The sequence below is a fragment of the Schistocerca cancellata genome, chromosome 3, assembly GCF_023864275.1.
Source record: "Schistocerca cancellata isolate TAMUIC-IGC-003103 chromosome 3, iqSchCanc2.1, whole genome shotgun sequence".
Taxonomy (NCBI): domain Eukaryota; kingdom Metazoa; phylum Arthropoda; class Insecta; order Orthoptera; family Acrididae; genus Schistocerca; species Schistocerca cancellata.
Genome location: NC_064628.1, coordinates 486,605,205 through 486,624,859, shown reverse-complemented (window position 1 = coordinate 486,624,859; position 19,655 = coordinate 486,605,205).

Here is a 19,655-nt window from a genome sequence, read left to right as displayed (position 1 = left end):
CTGCTCGGCTATCGCATCGGAGCCTGTGTTCAGCTTTAGACGCAGCAATTTACCGCCAACACGTACGGTCGGCCACGGTCGGAAACATGAACTGAAGAGTGAGTTAAGCGCCGGAACACGTAACCATCGTCTCCGGAGGTCAGGACTCTGTTGTGTAAATGAACTCTCTGCTTATTGCGTCAAAATCCGTTCCATGTTCCAGTTACCACTACGCAGATGGAGAAGTAACAGGTAATTAAAGCCACATATTAGGAATTTAGTAAATTAGCAGGAAAGTCATATGCAGCAGACGACGCACTTTCGTAACCATGCGTGACATCGTTAGAAACATGTTACGAAATGGAAAGGGATCGAAGACGACCAGCATGTGTCGAAAATATTGAGAGTCCTCTAATGTGCAGATGAAGGAAACGCAAAGGCACTTAAACAGACTACATCAGATTTAGTGTGGCTACGCTATCGCCGGTCAGTCGATGGTATCAACTACAGTCTTCAAATACGTAGTGTCTGTCAGGAGCGATTTACAGTGAAACGACTCGTTAAGCCTAGTTTCAGACTCACTGTTTTAATGGAAGAAATCGCGTCTCTTTTATAGTGATACAGATGTACAGTTCTTGCTGTTATTATGTATACCTAGGTCACATCTAGGGTAATAGCGTTAAATTGACTTCGCATTCAGTTGCAGAGATATTCGAAATCCACCACGTCTCGTCGCTAAACAAAGGAACTCGTCGTTAAACAAATGAACTACACTACACCGACACCGCATGTCGTACTGATGCAAGGGGACTGTGTTATGGACAACCAGCCGCTGTGGCCATGTCGTCAGCCACAAACGGTAGGCACCAGAAGCGTGGCATCCCTTCGTGCTGCAGCAATACAACGTCACCATCGTACCAGCAGCAACATCATCTCTACATCACTTTAAATATTGCATAAACTGGCTGCCTGTCAATTTTTTTTTAAATTCATTAAATTTACTTCATTTAAATCACAAACAGGTGCTCTATGAATAGTTTAAAGACAAATTTGTCACCTTGTTTGTGTTTGTATTTTACCATTTTAAAGTGGTTAACATTATTGGTAGAAAAACAGTTACGTTCTCTCAGCCATCCCCATCGTATGGAATCTATAAGCAGTACAAATAGAGATCTCACAGATAGAAGTGTACAGTATTAGAAACAAAGTATTAGTAAGTCGTATTTTGTCCAGTAACAGCCGGCGTGGTAAAATATTGTCATCCAGGCTTTCTACATACTATTTCCAGTCAAAATGCATGACATTAGCATGAATACCACGATGTAAAGATAATAATCGCTGTAAACATTATAGAGCCAACGCCATTATGCGCTCGATCTAAATGCAGTAAAGCAGGATGGATTCACGAGGTACGTGCCACACAAAGTTTGCAACAACTTCAGTGGTCTCATCAAACCGTCGTCCACATATACTTAGCTAATAAGTATGTCGCTTATTGCAGTATCACTTGTCTCAATCACCAACGACTCTATACAGGCGTCACTACCAATACGCAACTGTATTCTTTGCTCATAATCGATGTCTTCCAGGAAATAACATTGACACTGATCAGCGTGTTGTTGGCACAAAATTGTATCAGAACTGAATAAGAGATTAGCTAAATAAGACTGCACAGATAAAGAAGGACTTTACAGCGCTATAAAATGTCCAAGACAGATGGAGAAGTATGTACGCCTACCACGATAACAATAGCAGCGATTTTAAAAAAGTCAAAAGCTTTCAATACGTGTGATAAATGTATACGTAGGACTTTCATTACTCGATTAATAGGGGTAGATCTCGAACATGGCATATAAGTAAAATTAACGAGTCATTTCATAAAATTATTATTGACAGCGGTTACTAACAAATGCCTACACGACACTGCCATTTACTTTCTACTTCTCACCCTCTCAATCTTAGAACGCACTACACAGCTGAATCATTGGGCTTCACGCGCAAATCGACTGACAGGTAGTCCAAAATTGAAGACGTTTTTATTCTGAAGAATTCATTCTTAATCTTTCCTTTTCAGACACGAAAAATGAACTGGAATCATTATTTGGGTATTTCGATCTAATTTCAGTAGTAAATTTTCCAACTCGTTTACAGTGAGATAGTAGGACACTGACTGATAACATTTTTACAGACAGTACTCAGGCTTAAAAATTAATATGTATCCAATTATTAATGAACTATCTGATCATGATACACAGTAAATGGAAATAAACTATGTGGCATCTTACAGAGGCAGATTAATATATAGCAGTGAGGCTTGTTACTGAGAACAGGATACAATGATTTCAAAGTAAGTTAGAAGTGTTGGTATGTGATGAGGTAGATATAGAAAAACACGCTAATGTCAAATTCAGCTTATTACATAGCAAACTTGTGTCAATAAGTCAATATTTGAAAGTTGCTTTCTTAAACAGTTATCCAGAAAATCCCTTAAAATGCTGTGACACACTGAGGGAATTAGAATCTCATGAAAGTAGAAGATGGAAATTTATATGAAGTCCAGACCAAATCAAGAACAGACATTATTTGCATACCTAAAAAATATTAGAGTATTTTAAGGAAAGCTTTTAAAATGTCCAGAAGTATGTACATGCTAACAAACATAAAGTTGCAGGTACCATGATTAAAGCTATATGGGATATTGTCAAACGGGAGATAGGACAGTAAGCCAATGGACAAGATACCACAAAAATTAAAGTAAATGAAGATGTTGTGATTGATAGTTCGCAAGCAGCGAGTACTTTTTAAATCACTTTCTAAATGTGCCAGGAATAATAAAATGAAATGGCTCAGTTGAAAAACAAAGATAATATACTGTAAACTTCATTCCACAAAACTTTAAGCAACTACAACTAGCACGAACATCTTAAACTGAAATTACAGAATTACAAAAATTAAAAAAAAATCTCTTATGATGTTGACGTAATTTCAAATAGAATTTTGGAAAGTTATTCCAACTTAATAATAATAATAATAATAATAATAATAATAATGCATCAGTTGTTGTTGTTGTTGTTGTGGTCTTCAGTCCTTAGACTGGTTTGATGCAGCTCTCCATGCTACTCTATCCTGTGCAAGCTTCTTCATCTCCCAGTACCTACTGCAACTTACATCCTTCTGAATCTGCTTAGTGTACTCATCTCTTGGTCTGCCTCTACAATTTTTACCCTCCAATACTAAGCTGGTCATCCCTTGATGCCTCAGAACATGTCCTACCAGTAGGACAGGATATTTTTCCAGACTGGTTAAATAAGCAGCTGTCAAATCTCTTCATAAAAACGTGACGATGTTGACTTAAACAATTATTGTACAGTTACCTTCGTAACATATTTTTCCAAAATATTCAAAAAACTAATCTACTCAAGAGCAGTCTCATACTTAAGTAGAAACAGTTTCATTACCATATCACAGTTTGGATTTCAGAGGGGGTGCTCGGCTCAGAATGCTATTTAAAAATTCAGTCGTCAAATGACACAAGCCTTAAATAATAAAATATCGCCAATTAGTATTTTTTTATCTTTACAATACGTTTGATCGTGTAGATAACGCTACACTCTTAGAAAAACTCATGTTTTATTAAATTGATGGCACTGTCCAAAGCTTGTTTGAATCATACTTAAAAAACAGAATGAAAAATTTGTGTTGAATAATCCAAACAATATTTGAAGCAAAGAAAACTTTAGCGATTGAAAAAAAATCACAAACGGGGTTCTCACAGGGTTCAATTTGGGTCCATTCCTGTACCTTACGTATGTGGATCACCTTTCACTTAAAATTCAAAAAGTGGAGATGGTTATTCTTCTAGATGATGCTAGTGTTATAATACACGGCCCATTCACATTAACGTGACCACCGCCTACATTCGACATCAACGTGCAATAACCATTCACAGATGGCAACTGGCAGCACTGACAGTGGAGGGTATATAAAGGGTGTCGCTAAGGACGCAGGAAACAGTACAGTGGCTGTCTTTATATTTAGCTAACGTCCAAAATGGGATGATTATGGACTTTCGGGTCAAGGGTAGAAGCATTTCCGAAACGGACAAGTTTTTTCGCGTGCCGCTCCTGTTAGAGTATATCGCGCGTGGCAAAATGGCGCCGTCAAAAATCAGTGCGAGTCAATTGTGACGCACCTTGGATCATAGGTGACCGACAGTGGAGGAGACGTGTATGGGCGAATAGACGTGCGACTTTTGGGCAGTTGACCACCCAGATGAACCATAGGTCTGCCAACGGTGCCTTCTCAGCGACAGTTCAGCAATCGTTGCTGGGTATGGGTCTCCGCAGCAGGCGTCTGTTTCATGCTACCAAGCTGACTGCTATTGATCTACGACGAAGGCTGGAATTTGCACGCCAGTACCGCAACTGGGTGTCCACTGAAGGGCGACAGGTGTCCTTTACAGAAGAATCCCTTTTTATGCTCCATCGGAGAGATGGCCGTTGGCGTGTACGGCGTGAAAGTCTGAAAGTAAACACCCTCTAAGAATCGTCGAAGGATCCAGGCTGGAGGGCATTTCCTAGGTGGTCCCGTCATTCTGGAAGACACAGTGGATCAACACAAGTATGCATCTGTCCTTGAGGATCATGTCCTTCCCTGATTGTAATTTGTTTTTCCTCAGAGCCATGGCAGCTACCAGCAGGACAGTGTAGACTTAAACACAGCTCGCAATGTTTTTGCATCTTTCCAAGTGCACCAGGATGAGTTTATCATACTCTCACGGCCACCAAACTTTCCGGAGGAAACTCAGTGGAGAATCTGTGGGACGACCTCGATCGTGCTGTTCGTGCCATGGAGCCTAAACAGAGAAACCTTGCGCAGATGGCCACAGCACTGGAGTCGGCGTGTCTTCATATGCCTGTCGGTTCCTTCCGCAACTTTCTAACTGTGCGCCTCACAGCGGTAGTCACTGCGAAAGGCGGTAATTCAGGCTTTTGACAAGTGGTGTGACCGGGCAGTACAAATCCCATCAGAGAGAAAGTATCGAAAGAGATTGTAATTGATATATTTTTCAAGAAATGTTTCTGAGAAAATGAACTCTCCCTAAAATCTGAACACATCCAACACACACTGCATTTAATCCTGTACAGCTGACAGTCATCCCAACAACTGATGTAGCACATGAGCACAAGTCAATGATGATGGTGAATACTATTAATTTTTGGGTGTTCATATTGATGGGAACTTAAACTGGTAGCTCTTCAAACAATTAATTTCAGCTACTTCTGTTCTTCATGAACTTGTAGAAGAATACTACTGAGCTTTTAATTTCAGATTCTTTTGCTCTTCATATAATTGCTAATCTTGGAGAAAAACTAATTAACCTCCTAACACATGTTGCATATTTCCGCATAGTTATGTCTTATAGAACAATTTTCTTGAGTAATTCATCACTTAAAAGAAACTGTTAATTACACGAAAACGAACAGTAAGAATAAAATGTGGTGCCCACGTACTTCACGCGAGTATGTCTTCCAGCAGCCAGGCAATTTAACTGTGCAGTCTCAATACACATATTCGCTAACGAAATTCGTGTTGAATAATCTATTACAATTTGAGAAGAACTGTGATGTCCGTACCTACAACACTAGAGGGACAAATGACCTATATTACAAATTACTGAAGGAGTGGCTCAAATAAGATTTAAATATGCAGCAAGAAAAATTTTAGATCATTTGCCCAGTGCCATAAAATGACAGCAAAGCAAGTTTTATATCTAACTTGAAATCATTTCTCCTGGACAACTCATTCTAGTCTATTGACGAATTTATGTTTAGTAACTGCTACGGAAAAAAGAAAAAAAGAAACACTTTCTTTTACTTCTAGTTGTATGAGAACGACTAAAGAAGTGTGTTCATTAATGTTATAACTAATCATTTATACGTGTCCTGTACACTGGCTCATTTCACATCATTTCGATAAAAGAATCGTTCAAATGATCTGCGGAACATTTAACTACTTAACAGAATTGTATATCGCCACTACGTTTCACTTTTGCTAGCTGTACTGGATGCCATACTACTACGCAGCGAATTGTGGACACTAAACTCCTATTAGCCAGAAGTTTTGTTCAGGTCCTAGATGACCATTATGGTTTAGTTTTCCATAAATCAGTTCAGGTGTTACGATGATTCCTGAAATACACTCAGCCACCTCCTTTTACCTCCCTTACCTGTTTTGCTTGGGCGTCGGCACTGACAATCTCTGATTTTGTAGTGAGAGACAGCGAGCAGATTTATATCGCAGGTGGGTTCCGAGGACGTTTACTGCCGCTTTAATGGAAGAACCGGCAAGTGACATCCAACGATTGCTTGAGGCTACTTCATTTAACACAAAGTTCTATAAGGCAAATAAAGATTGTTCAGATAGTTTAATTTTATTGCACAGTCGGAAACTGAAAGTTCTGAATATAAGGCACGCAAAGTTTCAGATAAATCAGAACAAGATTTAGTAAGACACGTAACATTTCCAAGTACTGAGAGGCACATGTTATTAAAGCTCTAAGTGTCTTATCTTTATAAAAGTCTCAAGTCCAATAGAAAATATCTTCTTTAATAATAATTTGTTGTGTAGCCAGTGATAAATTAACAAAATTATTAATATTTAAGGATTTTACAAGAAAGTACGGCAAATTAACTATGAGTAACATTTGCAATGCATTAATTATGTATGTAATAAAGATAAATGTTTTGCATGTATCAAGTTTCATTAATTTTGATAAACTTAGAATCACTCTTTAAAATTCGTACTCGCATAGTTTTGAGGATTGAGAAGTAGGAATCAATCAGGTCCGTTGATGGGATAAAAAGTATACGAATAGAGCAGAATCCTAATTCGGGGAGTAAAAAGGGATCCTTTAGGTAAAGTAAACACAAGACGGCAGCTGTAGATTGTCCAGAAAGCGATCTGCTCCCATTTGGTACAGTGGTTCAGATGTTGATTGACTCACTCTGTAAATTGGTTCACATTTTGATCTGAGTCAAACATTTCGCTGTTAAGTGGTAGTCAAATGATGTTCCAGCTTGGAGACTGTTCCTATTGGCCATATGCGTCTGCTGGAGAATTTGATTTGCTTCAGTGGCAGCGAGAAGGCCACGCAATGGTAATAACAACTTTTATAGACGCTCTTAATTAGGTTAAACCAATAAAATAAATTTGCTAAAATGTCATCGCTGACTGCTGTTGCCGGCCGCGGTGGCCGAGCGGTTCTAGGCGCTTCAGTCCGAAAGCGCGCGACTGCTACTGTCGCAGGTTCGAATCCTGCCTCGGGCATGGATGTGTGTGATTTTCTTAGGTTTGTTAGGTTTAAGTAGTTCTACGTTCTAGGGGATTGATGATCTCAGATGATAAGTCCCATAGTGCTCAAAGTCATTTTAACCATTTTGACTGCTGTGACTACACTTTTACATAAAGTGCCTACTTTCATAATCCTTAATTTGTAATACTATCTTATCACGTCTAACAACAACGCCGTCTGCTATTTTTTGTTTCATAATTACTATTAGACATCCACCAAGACAATGAGAACATGCCCAGCATATTTGTTCACGAGGACAAATGCTTTCTGTTTCAGGATGGTGTTTAATTCTTAGAAATATAACATTTAACTTACTGAAAGTTGTACTGAACCACGATGATTACTATGATAAATCACTTTCTTTTGCAGTTACTTTCTATCTTAAATCATATTAAACCACGAACGGTTTACATTACCTCGGCATGATTGCAACTCAGTATGATTACAACCATGGCATAAAAAAAGTACTTTGCAATGTTTAACGACTTGTTAAAAAGTAATCATAACACGGATTAGAGCTGTTTGTCAACTTTGTCATTATTGCTGGAATATTGTAGGTACAACCTTTGCAACGCGGCATTGTTGCAGAATTTCACATGAGAACAGCAGTTTCGTGATTGTATGAGTTGCCATTGAAACTTCCATTTTCTTACTCAAATACGTACTGCTACTCCATAATTCGCTGTGACACTTACCAGCAGCGTAATGCAACTGTTACTTCCTTGCTACTGAATAATAAATTTCTTTGTACCATATTCGAGCGGCTTCTTCGTCACTACACTTCAACACCTCACACAATCAAGTACAATCATTGAACTTACATGCGTTAAAGGCTAATATCCAAATGCTCATCGTAATTTCTGGTAGTCAACTGTTTAAAGTCCCAAGACTGATCCGGTGTATGCTTTTTTCCCCATAACATTTGTCCTCCCACTTAATTTTCATTATTAGACTCCCTTCTGATACGGCGCTGTATACTCTCTTGACCGAGTTGTCACTGCGTTTTATCCTAACTTCTTGTGTTCTAGCATTCCTCGTAGATATGGCTGTTGTGCTGTTTAGTGGTGCTTCTGGCATATGGTGCCGTGTTAGGGAGACAGTTACTAGTGTCTTCATTACTTTAAAACGAATGTTTCCCGTTCTCCACTGCAAATAGCGACGTTATACTTCTCTATTCTTTAGCAAAAGTCTCGCATTGTTCATTGTGGTACTTCTACATTCATAACGTCCTACTGGTTACCCTCCTTCTCAAAGCGTTGCATCAGTGAAAAAAAAAGGTTTCTTGGATTGAATAGTCTGGACAGGAATAAACAATGGGTTGTCTGAATTTTAGCATATTACACAGTCGACGTTTACTTTATTATCGGAATACAGAACTTCTTAATATGGTATCACTCAACCTTTGCTTTGAACAGTGCCAGTTGCTTTTATATTCCTACAGAGTGCAACAGACTGCCGTTCTACTTCGGCTAGGTAGTTAAAGAAAGCTAGCACGGGTGCGCTGAACTGGGATCTGGCTAGTACCAGGATGCTGTGCATGTAAGACGGCGGACGTGTGATGCGCTCCAGTCACAAAGAGAGTGGAACACTTTGTAGTGTTGTAAGTTCTCTGCCTCTGTTTCACGCCACATGCAACAGTCGCTCCCTATTCCGGCAACTTGCAAGGCTGGATTAAGCTCCACTGTTTCTAATACTGACTTTCCCAACAAAAGTTTATACGCGTGGTAAACAAACACTCGGACTTGTTGACGTAATTCTTGACGTGTTTTATTTTTGTTTTAGTCATCAGTCCTGTAAAAATAATCCATTTCATTATTACAATGAAGTTGTTACAAGTTGATGTCATTGAACGAAAGTGATAATGACTTTTGCAGCAACACTGATTAATAAAGTTCGTGGAGTAGTCTTACCACTTATTTAATCAACTTGAAAATGGTGTCTGTGTCTAGGGATCTTCATACATGCAAAGTTAATGTAACTCAGTAAGTCCTGGGATTCGTAAATGACTTGCTCGAAGCATAAATACTTGTTTACAAAACACGATGTTTTATTACCATTTAACATTATTCAATCCACAATCACAAATTCTGTTGAAAATCACAAAGAAGATACACAGTCTGAAACCACATAAAAGTTAAGATGACACCCAGTGTCTTTCTAACCACAGAAATCGAAGGCTTTCACATCACCCCCACTCTGTCAGATGTAGAACGAGTCCGACGAAACAGGCACCAAGCAAGAACGGTATATGCCTTCCGGATCGTTCTAGAAGTTTCAAATTAATATCAAGGTAATTTTAGTTTTTTTTAGTTTTATAATATTTTTAGTTTAAAATTTGTTTCCCAAATGTAAACTCTTTTAACGACATATGAAAATAACAGTACTGTAAAATTGAGATAATGTTTCTAAAGCTATCCACTTTATGTTGATACCTTAATCAAATATCGACTGTAAATCAATAAAAATATTAATACAGACATTGGCCTTAAGCAACATCAAACGAATTTTCAAAATATGAATAAGTGGTAATATTCTGCTTACTCTCTTTTATTGTTATTTATTGGGAATCTAATTTTGATGGTATCGTAGAATAACTATCGATATACAAACATGAAAATTAGAAATGAGGCAAAGTTTCGCCTAAGTGCTATAAAACTTTCAGAGAGTCGAATGTCATGAATTAAATACTTTACGAATAAAGAGAAATTCAAAGATGTTGACTGGAAGGTGCCCTTACGTGTACATAATTCACACTTCCCCACCCAACGTCTGCTATCCTTATACATGGAGGGACAAGACATAGTCTAGGCTGTTAGAGTTTTTTGAAAAATCAAGTGTCCATCCAGCAAGGACTTAAGGAAATAATGGAATATCAGAGATACCAACTTCTTAGGTAAGCAAATCTTAAAACTCTTCACTCTCAGCTTCTTACAACGAACAACACCCTCGTTTAAGGCGTACCTGGAAACCTATTCCCCCCCACCACCAAGTAATCTTTCCTTAACAATCAGGGGCTTCCCTTCTGCTTGCTGTTAAGTTCACCAAACGATTCTGGCACCTCCGTTAAGACGCCGGACAGCCATGCAACCTGTTGAGCTTTACCCTCATCGTGCACATAGTTATCTTCTTCAAATATGCTGATTACTACATTTTCTGTCTTTTCTCCGGACTCCTAACATGCTTGAACATAAACTGGAAGGTGGAAATGCGGAAAGCCCATTAAGCAATCATTAACCTTTTCCTGAGACGGGCCAAAACACAGCTAAGTCCCTGGTTTTTGGTTTCTAAAGTGAACTCACTGTGTTCCAGGTAAAACCTATACTTCTCCAAGGCGAAAAGGACCGTTATTGCCTACCACTCATACACCGAATACCTGATTTCGGCCGGCGCTAGACCCCTTGGTTCCTACAACAGAATAGCCTAAACTCCTGAATCAGAGGCGACCATTTGAACCAAAAACGGACACTCAAAATCGAGAATTGCCAAAACCGGAGGGATGCTAGGGGTTCACTTTCCTGGTTTCAAAGGATGCTTGCTGGCTTTCACCCCTTTCAAAAGCTTGACCCTTCTCGGGTAAGTGTTGTCTCTATTGAGGTCGATATTGAGTATCACAGTGAAGTCGTCTGGTCATGTATAACAGTGTATGTGTAACCAAGTTAATTGTTGGATGTTTTTACCGGTCATCTGATTCTGCTGTGATAGTTCTAGAATCATTCAAGTAGTGTCTACGATCAATAGCGCATAAATACCCAGACCATGCAATACTAGCTGTAGCCGACTTTAACCTATCGAGTGTAGACTGGGATATCTATGGATTCACTGTGGCAAGGGGAGGAGGCGGGGAGAGAATATTGACAGACAGTAATGCTAAATACTTTTGTACACCTTTTTTTGAAAACTGTCTTGAACAGCTAGCTCGGAAAACCACACGCAATGGGCATATCTTAGACCTTGTAGATACAAGTATAGAAACGGGGATTAGCAATCTGGTTACGAAAATTAATTAATCAATGAAGAAGGCTAAGAGAGTTATTCTGCTAAATAGAGTAGATAAGCCGCTATTAGCATCTCACTTAATCAGTGAACTGGCATCAGTTTCAGTACGATGGCTGTAGAGGAATTACGGGAAAAAATTAAGCAGACTGTAACTCGTGGTCTGGAGAGTTATGAGCCTAGCAAGTGGATAAAGGACGGGAAAAACCCATCATGGTTTAATAACGAAATTCGGCGGTTGCCGAGAAAGAGGCTGTTGCGGTCTCGGTTCACAGGGGAACGCACAAATGAGAAGCGAAGGTTAGTAGAGGTTCGCTCTTTTTTATAAAGATCTATGCGGGAAGAATACAAGAACTACCACCATCACACATTAGCAAAGGATCCGACAGAGAACCCGAGAAAATTCTGGTCTTAATGTAAAATCACTAAGCGGGTCTAAGGCTTCCATTCAGTCCCTTGTTGACCAGTCTGGTGAGGCAGCTGAAGATAACAGAGATTTTCTCTGCCTCGTGATGACTGGGTCTTGTGTGCTGTCCTTAGGTTAGTTAGGTTTAAGTAGTTCTAAGTTCTAGGGGACTGATGACCATAGATGTTAAGTCCCATAGTGCTCTGAGCCATTTGCACCATTTTTGAAGAAAACAGAACGAAAGCCAAAGTCTTAAATTTCACGTTCAAGAAGTCGTTCACACACGATAATCGTACAAACGTACCGTCATTTGAGCATCGGACAGACTCCTGTATGGAAGACATAGTTAATAAGCGTACCTGGCGTAGGGAAATAGGTGAAAGATTTGAAAGCAAATAAATCACCAAGACCACACGGAATCCCAGTTCGATTTTGCAAAGAGTACTCTACAGCATTGGCTCCATACCTCGCTTGCATTTATCGCAATTCTCTCGCCCAGCACCAACTCCCAAGCCATTGGACAAAAGCGCAGGTGACTCCAGGATATAAGAACCGTGAAAAAATGAACTACCAATATCCACAGTTTCTATTTGGTGCAGAATCCTTGAACGTATTCGCAGTTCGAATATAACAAACTTTCTTGAGACTAAGAAGCTTAAGTCCACGAATCAGAATGGTTTTAGACAGCATCTCTCCTGCTAACTCAACTTGCCTCACACGATATACTGCGAACTATGGATAAAGGGCAAAAGGCAGATTCCATATTTCTCGGTTTCCGGGAAACATTTGAATCGGTGGCCCGTAGCAGGCTGTCAGCGAATGTAGGAGCGTATCGTAAGAAATACCCAGGCGAAGTGTGATAGGACCGATGGTGTTCTCTATATGCATAAATGATTTAGCGGACAGGGTGGGCAGCAATCTGCGGTTGTTTGCTGGTAATGCCGTGCTGTGCTGTAAGGTGTCGAAGTTTGGTGACTGAAGGAAGATACAAGACAACTTGGACAAAATTTACAGTTGATGAGATGGTGGTGGTGGTGGTTAGTGTTTAACGTCCCGTCGACAACGAGGTCATTAGAGATGGAGCGCAAGCTCGGGTTAGGCAAGGATTGGGTAGGAAATTGGCCGTGCCCTTTCAAAGGAACCATCCCGGCATTTGCCTGAAACGATTTAGGGAAATCACGGAAAACCTAAATCAGGATGGCCGGAGACGGGATTGAACCGTCGTCCTCGCGAATGCGAGTCCAGTGTGCTAACTACTGCGCCACCCCGCTCGGTCGTTGATGAGATGAATGGCGGCTAGACCTAAATGTGGAAAAATGTAAGTCAATGTACACTCCTGGAAATTGAAATAAGAACACCGTGAATTCATTGTCCCAGGAAGGGGAAACTTAATTGACACATTCCTGGGGTCAGATACATCACATGATCACACTGACAGAACCACAGGCACATAGACACAGGCAACAGAGCATGCACAATGTCGGCACTAGTACAGTGTATATCCACCTTTCGCAGCAATGCAGGCTGCTATTCTCCCATGGAGACGATCGTAGAGATGCTGGATGTAGTCCTGTGGAACGGCTTGCCATGCCATTTCCACCTGGCGCCTCAGTTGGACCAGCGTTCGTGCTGGACGTGCAGACCGCGTGAGACGACGCTTCATCCAGTCCCAAACATGCTCAATGGGGGACAGATCCGGAGATCTTGCTGGCCAGGGTAGTTGACTTACACCTTCTAGAGCACGTTGGGTGGCACGGGATACATGCGGACGTGCATTGTCCTGTTGGAACAGCAAGTTCCCTTGCCGGTCTAGGAATGGTAGAACGATGGGTTCGATGACGGTTTGGATGTACCGTGCACTATTCAGTGTCCCCTCGACGATCACCAGTGGTGTACGGCCAGTGTAGGAGATCGCTCCCCACACCATGATGCCGGGTGTTGGCCCTGTTTGCCTCGGTCGTATGCAGTCCTGATTGTGGCGCTCACCTGCACGGCGCCAAACACGCATACGACCATCATTGGCACCAAGGCAGAAGCGACTTTCATCGCTGAAGACGACACGACTCCATTCGTCCCTCCATTCACGCCTGTCGCGACACCACTGGAGGCGGGCTGCACGATGTTGGGGCGTGAGCGGAAGACGGCCTAACGGTGTGCGGGACCGTAGCCCAGCTTCATGGAGACGGTTGCGAATGGTCCTCGCCGATACCCCAGGTGCAACAGTGTCCCTAATTTGCTGGGAAGTGGCGGTGCGGTCCACTACGGCACTGCGTAGGATCCTACGGTCTTGGCGTGCATCCGTGCGTCGCTGCGGTCCGGTCCCAGGTCGACGGGCACGTGCACCTTCCGCCGACCACTGGCGACAACATCGATGTACTGTGGAGACCTCACGCCCCGCGTGTTGAGCAATTCGGCGGTACGTCCACCCGGTCTCCCGCATGCCCACTATACGCCCTCGCTCAAAGTCCGTCAACTGCACATACGGTTCACGTCCACGCTGTCGCGGCATGCTACCAGTGTTAAAGACTGCGATGGAGCTCCGTATGCCACGGCAAACTGGCTGACACTGACGGCGGCGGTGCACAAATGCTGCGCAGCTAGCTCCATTCGACGGCCAACACCGCGGTTCCTGGTGTGTCCGCTGTGCCGTTCGTGTGATCATTGCTTGTACAGCCCTCTCGCAGTGTCCGGAGCAAGTATGGTGGGTCTGACACACCGGTGTCAATGTGTTCTTTTTTCCATTTCCAGGAGTGTAGATGAGCAGGAAGATCAAATATGTGATGTTCGGATACAGTATTTAAATACCTAGACGTAACGTTGCAAAGCCATATGAGGTGGAAGGAGCAAGTGAGAACTGTGGTAGGGAAAGCGAGTGGTCGACTTCGGTTTATTGGGAGAATTTTAAGAAGGAGTGGATCCCATGTCAAGGCGACCGATATAGGACGCTGGTGCGACCTAAGCTTCAGTACTTCTCGAGTATTTTGGATCCGCATCAGGTCGGATTGAAGGAAGAGATAGAAGCAATTCAGAGGTGGGCTGTTAAATGTGTTACCGGTAGATTCGAACAACACGTAAGTGTTACGGAGATGCTTTGGAGACTCAAATGGAAATCCCTGGAGGGAAGGCGACGTTCTTTTCGAGAAACACTATTGAGAAAATTTAGAGAACCGGCTCTGAAGCTGGCTGCCGCAAGATTCTACTGCACCAATATACAATGCGCGTAAGGAGCACGACGATAAGATACGAGAAATAAGGGCTCATATGGAAGCTTACAGAGAGTCGTTTTTCCCTGACTCTGTTTGCGAGTGGAACAGGAAAGGAAATGACAAGTAGCAGCACAGGGTACAGGGTAATCTCCGCCAAGCGGGTGAAGCTGAGCACGCTTCCCTCAACGCTTTCCCCTTTGCTCCGGCGCTGAAAGAGCGCCCCCTCTCTCTGCTTTATCAGCAATACCACTAAGACGTAACATTACACCCTACACGTGTTCATCGCAGCCCTCTGTGATAAATTGCTACTCTCAATATACAAGACCAACAAATCGCCGAGGAAAGGGGCTCCACCTTCCTCATCATACCCACTTCTGCAGTTGGCCTTTATTTTACTCACAGCAGCCTATGTGATCTGTTACGAGGGACTAAAAAACCAATTGAACCTGAATCACTGATGTACAGAACGAAAAACTTAATTTACGACCGTTGTTCGAACAAAAAATAAAATGCATCAGCTAGTTATAGGAAACTGTCGTGTGGGCATCCACACACATTTTACCGATTATAACTGACTTTTGACATGGTGTGAAAGCGCTTTTGATTGTTTGGCTTCTTCTTCAAATATATTTCCTCTAGCTACAATTAGGAGTTTATTCTCGAAATTTGTATCCTGAGTCCAGAAACCTTTCTTAATTCCCCCTCCCCAACTCTCCTACCATTTGAAAAGCGAACCTTATCGGTTTCGCTACATCCAATATGTTGATTCTTGGTTGGGATAAATGCTGCTTTAAGATTGTTATTGATATACCTGTCACGCAGACTGTTCAACTGTTATTGCCATTCATCCCTCTTTTTCTCGCACTCGAGTACTTCCACAGTAGCTCATTTACTTACATTGTTAGTCATAAGGAATATGTTCGGATCAAGTATCAATGCTATCAGTCCCTTCAGAAAGAGCACCTGAAGAGACCTTGCATATAATTTTGTTCTCTGTCTCTTTCTTGTTCGTTATACCGTATACAGGGCCGCTGTTTTCACGATTTCACGCTTATTTCGTAATCTAATGCTCTTTCGGTCAGCGCAGTTGTCAGTTACGTTAAGGGACGGAAGTCGTGTGCGTTATCTGTCTGCCAATCGTGTAAGCTTTATTCCGTGTGTTATAGTGTTAACTGTTGGTTGTCTCATATTCCGATCCAGAAGACCAGTCCGGTATGTGCATAAACGAGCGTGGAAAAACTATTAAAATTCTCAGGCTGGATGGATTCGCTCCGGCTCTCGGTTACCTCCGTGTCACGCAAGCAAGCGTGATGCATGTTGAGCTGTACCAAAATTAGTCACTGAGTTTTAGGGGAAATGAAACTACCCATAGTATCATAGATCATGCACGGTGTATGTGTAAAGCAGGAATATCCACTCGAGAAGCCGGTTACACGTGTAGAAATGAAGAAGTTCGCGATTCTGAATAATAAAAAGGGAATACGCTGCGGATCGGGTCCAGGTGCGGGTCAGAGCGAGCAAGGCCACGAGTTACAAGCTCGCTCCCAGGTCAGAGGGGCACAGGCCAACCCGGAGAATGCGCACAACTTGTGTACGCCGTGTGCATCGATTCACCTGATTCGACAAGTGACATCACCTTGGAAGAATCCACGATCGTCCTTCGAGAACATCGGACAAACACGTATGTCTCTAAACTGTAGATTAATATTTTCTTTATTCTTGTATACTGCTATTAATTACCAGAAATGTACGATAGCTACGATATCCTGTCTCTGTAGACCAATTCTCTCGAACGCTAAGGGATGAATACCTTTCGTCATCAAAACGACAATTATTACCAGTGAAAGGTCAATTTCCTTTACCATTCAGTAATATTTGGTATAGTTGGTAGACTAGGAGCCATATTTTAATGATGAATAGACAATACAACTTCAAAATTATTCTTAATGCACTCCTGTAAAATGTTGTCAATATTACTGATTATTTGTCACAATAAATGTTGTAAACACTGATTATCTCTTCACATTGTATGCTGCAAATAATTGCCTCCCTGTGCCAACTTGTGAAATAAGATGGTAACGTGGACAGCTTTTTCTGTGCGGTGTGAACAGCAGTCGTATTACTGTAATTAATATGCATCGACAGTTGTCAAGAAAGGTAAAGATCGGTAGTAAATTAATCTAACTAACGGTGATACACAGTACCCAAAAACTGTAAAATATAAAGAATCTTGCATATTCTGTAAAGCATCGCGATTTTCACCTTAACATGAGAGATCTTAGAATTAGAAAACTTAATGAAACAAATAAATGAAATTACTGAGTAGTTCGGTCTGTTTTATTTATTACTGCTGTCATTTGAGAACTGGTCATTTAGACCTATTAGGCCAAATGCATGAGCCAGGTTCAGTTGATTCGTCTTGCACACAGTCAGTAGCTCAGGTTGCCTACCTTCCAGACAGCTAGTTACCTGCTTTCCAATTATCAAGTAATATTGCAGTGAATGGTGAGATCTAGCGCATAACATAAAGATTTACTGTTTCATTCCTTCTTCACACAGATAGCTAATAGACTGGAGATACAAAACGTGAGCGTGCTAACAACTAATTAATATGTGAAGCAGATTATTCGGTGTAAATCCATTTGTGTCCTAACCAGCATGTTGACATTTGTAGTTGCTATACGCAACATTCACATCAGATCATGTTTCCGAGATACGTTTCTCAGTCAGTATCTGTATCTACATACTTACTCCTTAAGCCACTGTACAGTACATGCCAAGCCGTGCTTCGGGGCAGCAAGTTTCGCGTCTTCCTTTCCGAAGACATTCGCATACAAGAGACAAAAACCGACCATACGCTTATGTAAACCCGCTAACATGTCTTACGTTTCTCCTCCCTGCGCAAGACATACGTAGGAGCTTGCATGCTTATTGCACGGTGTTTCTTCTTTATGCATTAGAGTGACCAGTTACGATCCTCCTACGGCATTTCTGAATTCGTCGAATTGCGCTTCTGTTCAACATACGTCGTCTAATATAACGTTCTGCGACGTATCAGAAAAAAGTATTCGGTCTAGTTACAAATTTGTTTCTTCTATTATAATATCTTGAGTATCAGTCAACAGTATGGTGCAGTGGCAAGTGTGGCATGAAAATCTCGGTCGGTCAATAATTTTAGAAATAATGTCTTCGGTAGTATGGCGATTGCTGTATCATGATTGTAAAAAAAAGATCTGATTCGCATTTATTTGATGTTAACATTTCACTGATACGATTTGCTATCACCTCAAGTACCGTCGCAGTTGCCTTAAATATGGCGTCTGATGATTGTCCACTGACCGAAAGGGCTAGCAAGATAAGCTTTAAATAAAAGCGGGTGGGGCTGTTTTTTTCACAATTAGCCTAGGAACTTACTCCTACTGGCTTCAAAATATGCGTGTAAAAGATGTGAAGGCTACTCCACACCAATGGTTTCTTTTGAACCATTGCTAATTCACTGTGAAAATTTCTTGTCCTCCAGGAACCTCATAATGTAGGATCTTAGAGTGTGCTATTTGGTCCTCGAAAACACGGAAAGTGATAGTGTAATTCTGTGTATCCGTTCTAATCTACCGTTAAAAACAGCAGAATAATGCTCTTTTTTGTATACACGCGAGGTTATTCTCTATGTGAGAGATTCTCGATTAATATGGGTAAGGAAAATGGCTAATTCCGCAACCTATTCAATGCAGTTTCTAATAAGAATTACTTAGATCCAAGTTCGTTGTTAGCTCTGAGAATTCACTATTCTTTTTACACAATTGGGCTGCTTATTTCAGTAATTGTGAATGAGTTCTGCACTCAATAATTGCTACAGTAGTACAAATCTAATGCGAGAATAGATTTATGAAAGAGAAGTTCATTATTTCCGCTTTCTGTACATTAACTTCAGTTTGAAACATGATTGACCTCCTCTTATTTATTTAATGAGTATGGTTTATCAAGTTCATGTTAATTTGCACATACCTTTCTGGATAATTTGTTCCAACAGTTTAAGTACATTGGTTTACACAAAAAAGGAAGCAACAGCCGAATACTCATCTCTGTAACGTAATTTTTATGGAAAGAGGCCATCTAACAGCTTTGCGGGACTTAATTTCGACGCAGAGCTACCTTCAGATATTGCATCTCTTGAGTTCAGTCGTGCAGTCTTGACCAGTTAAACATTTCTGTCCTAACCTACGATGCAGTTGTGACTACGCTGTGCTCGCAACTATGCACCTGATGGAATCTTCCATGACTACAATACACTTGGGAAGGGATCGGTACATCATTAAAGAAACAACAACCGGATGTCGTAAAATCGGGTGTATTATTGGGGTCCTTTGTCCCGCAAGCCCTTAGCACAGGTATTTTACAGTTCTTATGCTAAGTAGACACTAGCACTGATAAGAATTTTAGGAACTTGCAGGACTGAAACAAATTCCGATTGATACAGCAGCTCTGCCCTACCGAATTTAGCTACTCTCACATAACATTACCATCACCTTGCTGCTCTGCCACACAAGACTTACACATGAACTGCCTGAATAGTTTTGGAATTTTCTGGCAATAAGACACGACTTCTCCAAAACACAAATTACACTACCCCTTACAATCGCGACAACACAACTATCACTGACAACCTATAGCAACACTGAACCAGTACACAAGTGCAATAATTAGCCTTTCCCACTTA